Raw genomic sequence first — 12,954 nt, 5'->3', positions numbered from 1 at the left:
ATTACAGGTGATTTCACTGAACATTGCACTGATCCACCTCTCCTGGTATTTGACATAGAAATGAAAGAGACCATGTTGCTGTTGGCACAGAATCACACAGCTTGGGAAGGACCTCTACTCACTCCTGCCTCCTCATCAGTGCAGCTGCAGCAACTTGCTTAGAACCATGTCCAGTTAAATTTTGGATATCTCCAATGATGGAGGTTTTACAGAGTCTCTGCGCAGCTGATGTCAGTTTTTCTCTACCCACATGGTAGAAAATTCTTTTCTTCTATAGAGCTGGAATTTTAATCTGACATATACAACCACAGGAAGAAACATCAGCTCTAGCTGCATCTAGAAGCTACACTCATTACTGGTGTGGTTTGTAAACCCCTCAAAATTTCTGCTTCCTCCTTAGCATTTTCCTGCTGCTAACAAAATTGTATTTCTCTAATCATCTCCATTGTCCATATGCCCCATGTGTGTCCTGGAAGCTGCCAAGGCTGTGTCTCATTTCAATTTCTTGATGGCCTTGCTCAAAGGCCAGTTGCCATTGTATGGAGGTTCAGTATATTTAAAAGAATCCATTACAGAAAATAACACAGTTCCAGCAGCCTTCCAGCAGGCTCCTTTGGCAGGAATTAAACACTGCAGCCAGAGCTTTACAACAAGGATGCTTTAGCTCTTCCCTGTTCTCATACCTGAGTGATACATATTTAGCTGTGTGGTCTATAACTGAAAATTACTATCTTTGGCACTTTTAATTGGAAAGGTTCTTCCTTTGACAAAATGAGACAATTCTGAAATGGTGCTCCATGATGTTAAAGAGCTGCTGCTTCTACATTTCTGCAGTGGGAGACACTGTAAAATTTGTAAATGAACTGTTCATTAGTAAATGAACAGCTATTTCAAATTTGAGAGTCAAATCAGGCATATATGTTTTTTCAGTGAGATTTTTTAACAAGACTTCTTTTTAGTTACTCCTGACATTGTGGAAGAGCTTTGAATAATCCCTTCCCCAGCCCAAATCCCAATGGCACCTTGTAAAAGTGACGCGGAGTAACAAGGAGGATTCAGATTTCAAAAATCAGAAAACATCTGAAAATGTCCTTGAAAAGGAAAGATTTTATTCTTCACTTTTTCAATGAGGAAAAAGAAAATACAACACAAAAGCAAATCTTTAACACAGCACATTTTTCATTTAGCAAGGAAATCCAGGCAATAATTTCCATCCCAGTGGAAGAAGTGCTACTCTTTGCACGGTGTGCTTTTCAGCTTCAGCATTCCTACATGTCATTGAAAACATCTGGCTTTCCACAAAACAAATCCATACTTTAATGAGGTAGCAGTCTAGAATACATATTCCTTCCCATGCTATCAGATAGGAAGTTTGGGAATGGAACAATAAAATACACACAAACCAGACCAAAGATGAACATCCTGCTTCTATAGCACAAGGCTCTGCCTATGTCCAGTGTGGCTAACTGTTCCTTCTCTTTCCACAGTTGTTTTATTATTCTTGGCTTTTTTTTTCAGGGCTGACCATAAAATCTGGTCCCTTCCCTGGTTCCCTACCTGTGTGACTTTGCCTGTTAAGAAGAGATGTTAAAGAACATGATTAAGCTGGCACACCCTTCAGTAATATTAAGCTACTTTAAACATATTCCCCCGATATACCAGCTGTTTCCTGTGAAGAAAAGATTTCCTTCAAGAGAAGAAATACCCTCTCATTTGCCCCAAAGGAATTTACTCCTTTACCTTTATAGTTAGACTATATGTATTTTGAATTTCTCTAGCGTTCTCCTACTGGGGCCTTCACCACACTTCCTTTGCAGATCAGAGTTGATGTCTGGGCTTGCTTTCACTCAGCTTCCCACGAGGTTGTAACTCTGGTGCGGTTTTGTTCTCAGAAAGCAAAAATCCCACCTGGAATTTCAGGGAGGTGCCACTGCCATTGCAGACTACCCAGTTGCATTTTCCCTTCTACCCTCAGACAGAGTATGCATAAGCTGAGCTTCAGAATGTGACATTACTAAAAAATGGGCATTTTGCACACCAAAATGGGCATTTTCTCCTCTTCCTGGTAAGGAACTGCTGCAGCATTGGATTAAATTACCGTCCCTCTCATGAGTGTCCATCCCCTGCCCAGCACTCATCCCAAGCTGGCCGTGCAGCTTTGGTCACTGCAAAGAGGTGGGAATTACACCTCACCTCCCTGCAGGAAAGCATAGGATTTTGTAATGATCTGGTCAAAAATCTATTTTAACTGCCTGTAAACCTAGGGCAGGGTGCTGCTAGCAATGAATCAGGATAAAAGTGGTACTGTGGCCCTAAGGACTAAAGGAACTAAATGGTATTGAAATATTTCATTTTGGTGACAGACTTGATATCTGCCCAACAGGTGGTTTAGTGACAGAATCATTGAATATCCCCCATTGGAAGGGACTCACAGGGGATCATCCAGTCCAGCTCCTGGCCCTGCACAGACACTCCAACAATCCCACCCTGGGCATCCCTGGGAGCATTGTCCAAACACTCCAGGAGCTCTGGCAGTCTCGGGGCTGTGCCCATTCCCTGGGGGGCCTGGGCACTGCCCTAGCAGTGAGTGACTGCAAATACACCAGGACATTTACAACATCATTCAAGACTTTGAATGCTGCAGCAATAAAGCCAGTTCAATGCGTAATTTTATGAAAAGATTCTTTCTTTGGGTCTCAAAATGTGTATGTTTCTGCCAGTCCTTCTCTTCTTTGCAAATGAAACTTTTATCTTTGCATCAATTTCTCCCACTGTCAGGTTTCAAAGAGGATGTTCAGTTATCTAAACACTGAAGCTGGTTTGGGCACTTGCCAATTTCGAAGGCATCATGTTTGCTATCCACTGGACTGCTTTGAAGGATGCCTTTCATCTAAAATACTACATCCTTTGGAGATACATTTTATTTATATTGTATTTGGTCTTTATTTCTAGAAGTTTCTGGAAGAGCTGCTGTGGAATTATCCCTGCTCCCAGTCTGTAGCCCACATGGAAACAGGAGCTGTCAGAATGGTCTGCATGGAAAACTTGCCTGCTCACATTTCACTGGGCTTGACTCATTCCTGCTGAGTCACTGCTCCTTGGGGCACTGCTCTGTCAGCAGCTGAGAGAAAGGCATGGGTAAGTTCCTCAGGTGCTGGGTGATCCAAGCCTGGAGTTTTACTCACCCAGTGCAATATTTCTTTAGGAGACCTGTGAAATCCCGATATTAGCAAGATAACAGTTGCTGAACTAAGTCATTGCTGACAGGAAGTTTTCATCCTTTCCCTAAGGCATGCTTTTTCTGTATATTAGACAGAGTTTGTTCACTATGTCATTCACTGTGATGTCTTCCATGCCATCAACGTGGATATTCTCTAAAGAACTGAGTAGGACCATCAGATGATGAAGAGGTAAAAATGTGTTTTAGTGGTTGAATACAAAATTTGGAGATAAGAGTAGAAATCATCTTCTTGGGAATTGTTTGCCTGTGAAAAGTGAAAAACTGCCATAGATGACTGATGGACTTGGTCCAGCGTAGATTAACTTTATAAAATTCACATGAATAATTTGTTTCTGTAATTTTAGATTTCACCTAAATCTCTGCCACTATGCAAAAAGCTGAATTATAAAAACACTTAGGAGCATGACAGAGGACTATTTTGCCATCAGTCTTACAGGTAAAAAAAATTAAAATATGTGAATTAACATGAGTTTAAGCCCAGTAACATAAAACAGACAGAAAATGGCAATAGTTATCAGCTAGAAAAGGAGAATTTTCAGAAGCAAAATAACGACTTCTTTCTTGTGACCCTGTCTAGCAACCTCTGCTGTGAACAGAACTATTGATCCAGGGAGGCTGTTTTGCTCAGAGGCTGAAATTCAGCCTCCCTGAGTGCAGGCAGCTCTGCTCCAAGCCTGCTGCCCAGCAGGGTTCCAGCCAAATGGAGATGACCTTGCAGCTCACAGTCTCTGTGCCTTCTGACAGATAAACCCAGGCCGAGCCCAGGCACTGGTTTCCCCTTCAGCTGCACATGTACAGGGGCTTTCTTCTGTGTAATTTCAGAAATGCAGTTCCTCTCTCTCACACTGATCCAGATTTCAGGCCAGCTTTCACTTGCCTTTCACCCTTCTTATCATCTGCAGCTGAGTCATCTCCCATGTTTCCTGTAGTCTGGATTAATTCCTTCTTTGGCAGATGGGATTTCACTCCCACTCTTCCTCCACAGACTCCTTGAGCAAGTCATCTTGCTTTTCTGCCTCAGCCTTTGCATCTCTAACATGGGAATCTAGGCCCTTTCCTTCCTTGGACCAGTTTTGAGAACAAATCCACTTCTGTCTACAGAATACTGTGATGACTGCTGCTGAAAACAACGTAAGCAGCGTAATCCATTGTGTGCTTTCACAAGGATATCCATGAATAAAGAAATGCATTGTATTCCTCTTCCCAGCTAACTACACCCTAGGAATTACAATCGCATCCAAATCACAGCCTAGATGCTGATGGACAAGTATCAACTACCCAGAGACAGAGGCAATGTGGCAGGAAAAGGGCAAAACTGAGGTCTCCACATGGAGCTGAGGATTTGTGGGGCTCAACCTGACCCCATAGAAAGGAGGAGGAAGGGAAGATGCTTAACCAACCAAGCACAGACATCTGGTTTCTGTGACAGAAGCAACAGTGATGGAGAGTAAAGCTTGGAGGCACTTTTAGCACCTCATTCAGGAACCAACCCCAGATTTTAGCAGACAGCCCTAAAAGTGTCCTTCCTCCACAGCCTTGGCCACACCACGGTGACAGAAAACAATCTCCCGGGGAAATCCATAGAGCTGTAGAGTGCTGAAGTTAATGAAAACATCACCCAGCTCTCCAGCTGGCACTTGGACTGTGCCAATATTCACCAAATCACTAATGGTGTTAAATCGACTCCCTTTCATTTGAAATGCAAACAGGTAAATATTAGTACTGCCTCTAATGGGACTGGGAGAATGCACACATCAAGCCCTGCTCATCACCCTCAGACACAGCCTGGAGGGCACAGAGCAATGGAGAGGATGTGCTCTGTCCCAGCTATCTTAGACCCAGCTGGAAGAAAGCTAAAAGCAGAAAGAGCTCCCAGCTTATGCTGGAAACAGCATTGGAAATGATACCAGAATGCTCTGTATTTATGCTTCATCTGGATTTTTTCAGCTCAGAGTGAGATCGGAACACCTCTCCATGCAGTGTGAGGACATTGCAGGAAGGATGTGCCTGGGGAACCTCCCCATCCCTCCCTGTGGTGAATGGGACCAAAGGACACCTGAACTCCCTTGGCTTCCAGTGATGCTTTAATTTATCTTCACTGCCACACCAAACTAAATAAGACACAGCCCTGCACGCTCTTTGTACACATTCTTTGCTACAAGTATGGACTCCTTCTTTGGAGAGTAAATAATATATTTACAGTCCATAAATCTAAGAAAATTGTTTCTCTTTCAGCTGTAGATCGACTTCCCTGGCCTGCTGCAAGGCAGATTGAGTACCAGTCTCCGACTCATCTCCTAGCCTACAAGATTTATATATTTACAGAGCATCTTGGAAAAGATTCTGTGATTTACATACAATTTTTTTGCTGGAGAGGATACTGAAGGCTTCTCCTACAATACAAATTATATTCTGCAACTATTGTTATGAGAGTCTTTTGTAATACAGCTTTGTGGGACGCAGACTTTCTTTTGTTGGCTTCGTTTACATCTACTGTGTTTTATGGGCTCTGCACCACTCATATTTCTGAATCATTTGCATTATTCCTCATACCCTTTTGGCTGAGAGGAGCACTGGGTTTTACGCAGCACTTTACTTGCAGGACATGCATGTTGAAACAGATCATAATGCTCGGGATTTGTATCTTCAAAGTTCTCTTCATATACAGCCAAATAAAGCTTTGCACCACAGGGTGCAAGAAGGAACCAAGAAGGGCTTATTCCTGTTTCACTGGAGAGTGAGTAGCTGAAGCAAGGCCATGTCCCCACGAACCCAGAACATGCCCAGGTGGGACATCAGTGCTGGCCTTCACCACGCCGATGGAAGAGCAGGCTCCTTCTATTTTGGGAATGGTTAGTCACATTCAAAGGAGCCCTAATGCTATTTTGAACCATAGAAACACAACTTTTGGTGTGTTCCCATGCAGTCTCAGAAGTGATTTGGCTCATTTTCTCCCTGCCCACCATGGAGTTTGGCGAGGCTGAACCTCCTCCAGTGCTTCTTTGTGGCTAGCACAGACCTTTCCCGTGAGAGTCCTTTTCTCTCTTCTTCCTGTGTTTTATAAACAAAGATAAAGTTTGGATGATATTAAAAACAATGTCTCGAGATTTGGACGGTTCAGGCCTGGCCAATCTGCCTAGGGGGAGGTTTCGAACTGACCAATCTGGGTGACCTTTGAAAAGTCTATATCAGTTGGAATTAAATAATAAAATGCTCTCTTTTATGCCACATGGAGAACCGGGTCTTCTCTCTCTGCTAGCAGCTCAACAGCAACACTTCTTTAGCTGTACACACATATACATAACGAGATTACATGAGGTGTTCAGGCTCCAATCTGGTCACAGCACAGAAAATTCAAATAATACTTAGATTACACTAAATCCAGTAAAATGGAATAAGGTTAACTGAGGCAGCTATTTTCCAAAAGGAAGTACAGGAGCACAGGTGGCTGTGGAGACGAGTAGAGGATTCTCATTCCCCAACTAATGAGATGTGTGATAGGACATTTAGGAGCCTGATTTGGTCCTCATTGAAAGGAAAGCAGAAAAACAGTAATCCTCTGCTTTTTCACAACTGGATGTGCTCAGTCTCTTAGTTACTCTGTTTTTTCCTTCATTTAACTGCTCCACCATTGGCTGAAGTCACAAGCGTGGGCGTCTGCTAAAGCGTACAATTAGGTAAGGCTTTTTCCTCCACCTTCTGCACATTAAAAGAAGTAATGCAATATGGGGTCCTGCTCATCCAGACAGCTCAAAGCCTGATGTGGAGTAGGCCAGCCTAAGGGAGGTGTTTGAAGACAGACTGACACCCGCACAGACCCCAAATGCTGCAGCCACTGCTGACAGTTGCCTTCAGACCACCTATTTTCAGCCAGTGCATACATTTCAGGTTTAATCAGGCTTTTCACACCACTCAAACATATCTGGGGAAAGGAGTTACAGAGATGCACAAAGGGACCATGAGAAAGGTTTAGAACAAAGCTGATGGGTCAGTGTTCTTCCATTTGTGAGAGGCTTTGCTGGATGGACACGGTACTGAGAACTGCCTTCCCCATTTTGGTTGAGAGCAGAAGTCACAAACAGCACATGCTGGAGGTTCAGCTTTGCTCCTCACCTTTGCAATTCCAACAGCAGATCACACAGGTGAGCACAGCCCCAAGGCCACCAAAGGAGGAAATAAAACTTTGTACGTCCTGACCATGGTTGCGCAAAGGTGGGAAATCTCCCTCTGCCATTGCACGGATGATGAAAATCAAGGTTTTCATCTGAAAAGAAGACAGATGAAATGTTCCACCTCTGAACATTAACAGAGGCTTGCTTAAGGATCTTTAAAATATTTTCCTTCAATCTGGTTCAATCCAACTTTTCTTTAGCATCACACCTGGGCCTCTGAGTCACAGCGAGCTCCAGAGACTGGCAGTTCTTTCCTTCTCCAAGAAGTGCACACACACATACAGACTCAAAACAAACAACAAACCAGTAATGGATGTTTGCATGGTATCAGGTGTAGCACACGATAAAAAATGACACTGCCACAGTCCTTGGAGGTAGGGCAATATTTAGTCTGACTTACAGTTTGGTCAGACTCCCAGGGTAAGAGTAACCCTAGGGGAGATGGTTTTTCGAAGCTTGCAGCACCCCATCCCACCAACGTCAGATGCAGATACTGTTGGAGCTGATGCACAAAGGTTGCAGCTTTCCTTTCTTCACACTGTCAGTAAGACTTTCATCTCTTACCCCCACCCAGAAAAAGCTGCATTATCTCTATATTTAGCTGGATCACCTGGGTGGGTGTTCATATATAGTCATGTGCCCAACTCCTGCCGCTGCTGCAGCTCAACAATTTAGGGAAGATGTTAGTGACCCCCAGCTGGTTTTATAAAACTACAGCTAATACGGACTGTCACAGGCTCAGACTGTGGAAGAAATATCTTGTAGGATTTAATTCTGTGGGATTTAGTTACAAGGACAGGATGGAGATGAGAGATCTCTGAAGACAGTTCTTAGAGAATGAGGGTTTATTGTGAAAGGGCGTGAGTGTAGGAGACCTGCCAGGGGCTGCAAGATGCAGCTCAAAGCAGGTCAGAGAAGCAAGAGAGAGAGAGAGAGAGAGATATGCAAGAGAGCGAGCTGCCATTTACAATACAATAAATCATCTTCTGTGTTGAACATTCTAATTCTCATTAACCAATATAGAACAAGCTACAAACCCCACAACATTTACATACAACCTATAGAAATCATCGCATTACCATACGGTGTTATATTTTAAACCCTAAAAACTGCTATTTGGACCCTCTGCCAATTTGGCAGGGTCTGCTCTAACCCTTGGGCCTGCCTGCATGCAGAGGGTATTGTTTCATCAAGAAGGGGACTACCTCCAGTTGGCCATACCATTGTTTTCTAGTTATTCAGTAACTCAAAGCTTGTTTTCAGCATCTTTTGCCAGGTAATCATATTTATAAGGCTTTCCTATTTCATCTTCCCCAACAATATAGCTCTCTTTTTTCCCTAAGGTCAGATTCCCTTCCAGTCCCCATGGTCACTGGTGACAGACATTCTTCTGGCTATCCATTGTCTTCTTGCCACGAAAAACACCATCTGACCTACATGAAGACTCGCATCTCTCCTCTCTGCAGAGGTTTGTTTCATGATGGGGGTGACAGGAGACAGACACCCTACTCAATCCATTTGGGACCCTACACAAGGATAAGGAATGCCTGCAGATTTTCTGTGCAGTCCTTCAGAGTCAGATTGTACCAAAGCAGATTCAGGAAAGGTTAGGCAAGACATTCAACCTTCTCCACATCATCCTGTGCACCTGTCCTGCCTTTTCCCTCACCTCTCCTTGTTCAGCAACAGAAGAAGCTGGTGAGAAGACCCCACTTCACCAAAAACCTCACCAGAGGTTTTTGGACTTAAAAAAAAAGAAATATAGTTGAATTTTGTGATCACAAATAACACAGAACTGCATTTTGCTACTGCCTTTCACTCGTTTGAGAGTGGCCAGACTGTTTTCATACCATTTTTAACCAAGCAGCCTCTCCTCAGCCTCTCACTGGGATGTATAAATTTTTGAGCTGGGCATTGAGTCTGAATTTCTAGGTCCATAATAGCTGCCATTGTCCAGACATTGTGATGGAAAGTGTATTTTTCCATTCTGCTTAAGCATGCAGAAATAACACCCAATCTATGTGTCATATTTTAACACATTTCAACAGAAACACTAATTCTGACTTGTCCCCAAACCAACTAAACTTACCTGGAGTGAACTCCAAAGTGATTTGCAGCTTTTAATCACCTTGAGTGTCTATTATGACTTTGTGGAAGACCTGCCTTTTAATGTCTCCTATTGCCATCCCAATTTTTCTCTCTGTGTCTAAGCTACAGAGATGATGATTAAGACAAAACTGCTGGCAATACCCTCCCTGCCTTTTTGCAAGGAACATCTTTCTTTCTACTAACTTTTTGCTTCTTCCTCCCAGAAAGAATCTTTTAAGCAGCTTAGGAAGCAAGGGAGTTAGTTTTGGTAACAAACTGAAAACCTTTTTTTCAGTAGTTTCTGCTGAAATGGGAATATTTCCACAGAACTTTGATTTGAAAATGACAAGGAGTAAGGACAAAGAGACACTAAGAAAGTAGGAAAGCAAGAAAGCAAGACTTTTGACATATTTATTGAGAGAAAGCTCCCCAAACTGATGAGGAAATTATTGTATTCCTAGACACCATCAAATTGCCCCCAATGGTGGATTCAGCTTCCATGGTTTAGACATCAGTACATAGGTGCTTGTGCTCATGCCAGTTATCCCAGCAAAGCACAAGGCTCTGGAAGGTCATTCACTTCATCTCAACACAAATCAGCCTTTTGAGGTCCTTATTTCTCTTCACTGGCTCTAAAGGGATCCATGGAGGCCTTGCTGTAGCAGAGATATCTGACTCTGAGATGTTAGGAGAAGGCAGACAAATCCTAATCCACAGGTCCGTATCTTCACCTATATGTACAAGCTCTAATGAAAATGTGTTTGTGATTAATCACATATCCTTACAAGTTGTGGGATTCCACTGAATAGTTTCCTTACGAACCATAACACACACTTCCTGTTAGCTTAATTTTTTCTGTAAAGGTGCACAGCAACCATTGCTCCAGAAGAGTTCAGTGTTCTGGACCAAGTTACAGTTTCTAAGGGAATCATAACTTTGCCTTGATTTGAATGAAATTAAATTCTCTGCTATAATAGCAGCATAATGACAAGAATATTTTTTCTTTATTTCCTCAGCTTGGAAATTAAAAGGGAATAACACACAATGGTGCACACAGAAATAGACCTTTGATTCCATACAGACAGCAGCATTTTCAAGTCAGTGTGTTCTCCTTTCTGGTATGAAAAGTGATGCAGGAAAACCCATTCATACATTTCTTTTTTATGCCCACTTCTAGCGCATGAAGAGGAGGAAGTTTTGCCAGCAGTTAGAACAGACTCTTAGCCATGACTTGTAGCTTTTCTTCTCAGCCCACTCTGGGCTTTAGGCTACTGATTGAATCCCTGTTTGCCTGCCTGAGATGTTGACAGCTGAGACTCAATCTGATAGAAGCTGTGCACAGGTTTAAGTCTGCACAGGGCACACAGTCCCTTGCTGTGATGCTGATAAATGCCCTGGGTAGAGCACAAATGATGACTTCACCCATGCCAGTTCGACTGCTTAAAGCCATTCTTCAACTAGTTATGAATTTAGAATGTTGTTTGTTGGTTTTTTGTTTGGTTGGTTGGAGGGTTTTTTCTGCATAAAATAGATGAAAAGTCTTCTTTACATACATGAAAATTCTTCATTACTGTTATAGTCACCAGTTTTTGCCTTATGTTCTTGCAAGCAGTGTTTTTATGGGCCCCTGAAAGACTGATTTACATAAAAGTTAACAGTGTTTATTTCCTGATGCAGGAAATAGAGTTGAGATGTCACAACAAGTAAACTGCTGTCCTTGTATTCTGGCACCCTGCCAAGGAACCATTCATGGCCACTCATCTCCTATCACACCAACCCAACCCTTCCCCAAATAACCAGACAGCAAAAGTGACACATGAAGTACCCTGTATGAAGTATGGCTTCCCAGTAACCCTTCCCAAGGCAGCCAAGGCCTCAGCAGGTTCCCTTGAGGCATTTGCCACAGGAGCACATCCAAATCGATGCGGTCTGTGATCACTGGCAGCTGTAGGAGCTGGCAGTGCAGAGCCTGAGGTATTGCTGTACAGAAGGTCTCTGGGTGAGACAGGTTCGCTTTTCCTCACTTGAAACTTGGACTTAACACTAGGCTTTAACGTAAAACTGTGTGTATTCCTGAGGGAGGTGAGGAGTGGGAGTGGCTCTGTCCTTTGCAAACACCTGTGCCAGAGAAGACATCACCAGTGAGCAGTGATCACCGGTGCTCCCACCTTCCCAGAGAGGAGGTAAAACTGCTCACGCAAGTGTTCTCTGTATAGTTTAATGTCAGAATGAGCTATGTTAAAGCTTAAAGAGAAAGTCACGCAAGCCTAACTGGGACTGAGAAACAAATGTGCAGCCTAGAAGAAAATATTCTTGGCTTTTTTGGTGCCAACTCAGTAACCAGAGTAACTCAGCCTGTACTTTGGATCCAATTCTACACCTTGAAAGCCAGAGGGACCTTCTGCTGGTGACCTGAACAGGACCACAGTACCCAATCCTCACCTGCCACTCATTCCCTGGCTTTTCAGACCACATATTGCCTGTTCAGAGGAGCGGCATAATAAAGGTGGGAGGGGTTCTGGAGAACTGGACCTTCAGGCACACAAATAAAAGTCAATCTTGGGAGCTGGATTTGATGCTGGGACTTGGATTTGACAATCATTGTGGGCTCCTTCCAGCTCAGGGTATTCCATGATGCTGTGATGCTGTGATCTTTACTGATTTATCCTATTACAGCACAGGCATGTGGCCTATGATTCCAGTCCCAGCACAAAGCATATTTCAGGCTAAAACCCCAGTGTACTAACTTTGGCAGTACCTGTGCTGCATCCAAATGTTGAACAACGGACAATTAAAGTTCCTGCTTATTCTTTCCTCTCTCAGCCCTTGCCTGAAATTAACAGACAGCTTTGCTAAACTGTTAACCTGGAATTAGGACCTCAGGATTGGATGTTCTGCCATGGATCTTTTCTTCTTGTTTACACAGCTTCCAAAATGTGGGTGGTTTATTGAAGGGCTTATCTATCTGTTTTGTCTTATCTTTCCTAATTGCAAGCTCAGGTATAAAGGGAATAATTGAATCTGAGTAAATAAACAAACACTGCACATAGAACTGGGATCAGTAAAGATTGCCTGAAAATTCCCAGGTATATCTGTAGGTTTCTCCTACAGATGGACTTGCTTTCTGTCCTGGGGTTTTGATGTATGCCCTGTTCTGTGATGATGAAGCTGTGAAACAGAAGACTCTGGAGAATTACACAGCTTTAAGTGACGCAGATTAATCTTTGACTCTTTTAAAATATTTCATTCTCCTTTTTGCCATCTGAACAGGTGTAGTGCTGGGTGAGGTGAATGAGAGCAGTTCATGCTCATGGGGGCATTATTTATTCTGAGATAATTATTTATTGGTTAAAATGCATTCTCTTATACACCCAGAATTTGCAATCCATGTTTTTCTTTATTGCAGATTAACATCCATTTCTATTTTAATAATAACAGGGAATGCAATGAGCA

The sequence above is a fragment of the Lichenostomus cassidix genome, chromosome 8, assembly GCF_008360975.1.
Source record: "Lichenostomus cassidix isolate B80296 chromosome 8, HeHo_3.0, whole genome shotgun sequence".
Lineage (NCBI taxonomy): Eukaryota > Metazoa > Chordata > Aves > Passeriformes > Meliphagidae > Lichenostomus > Lichenostomus cassidix.
This window is presented reverse-complemented; position numbering follows the sequence as displayed.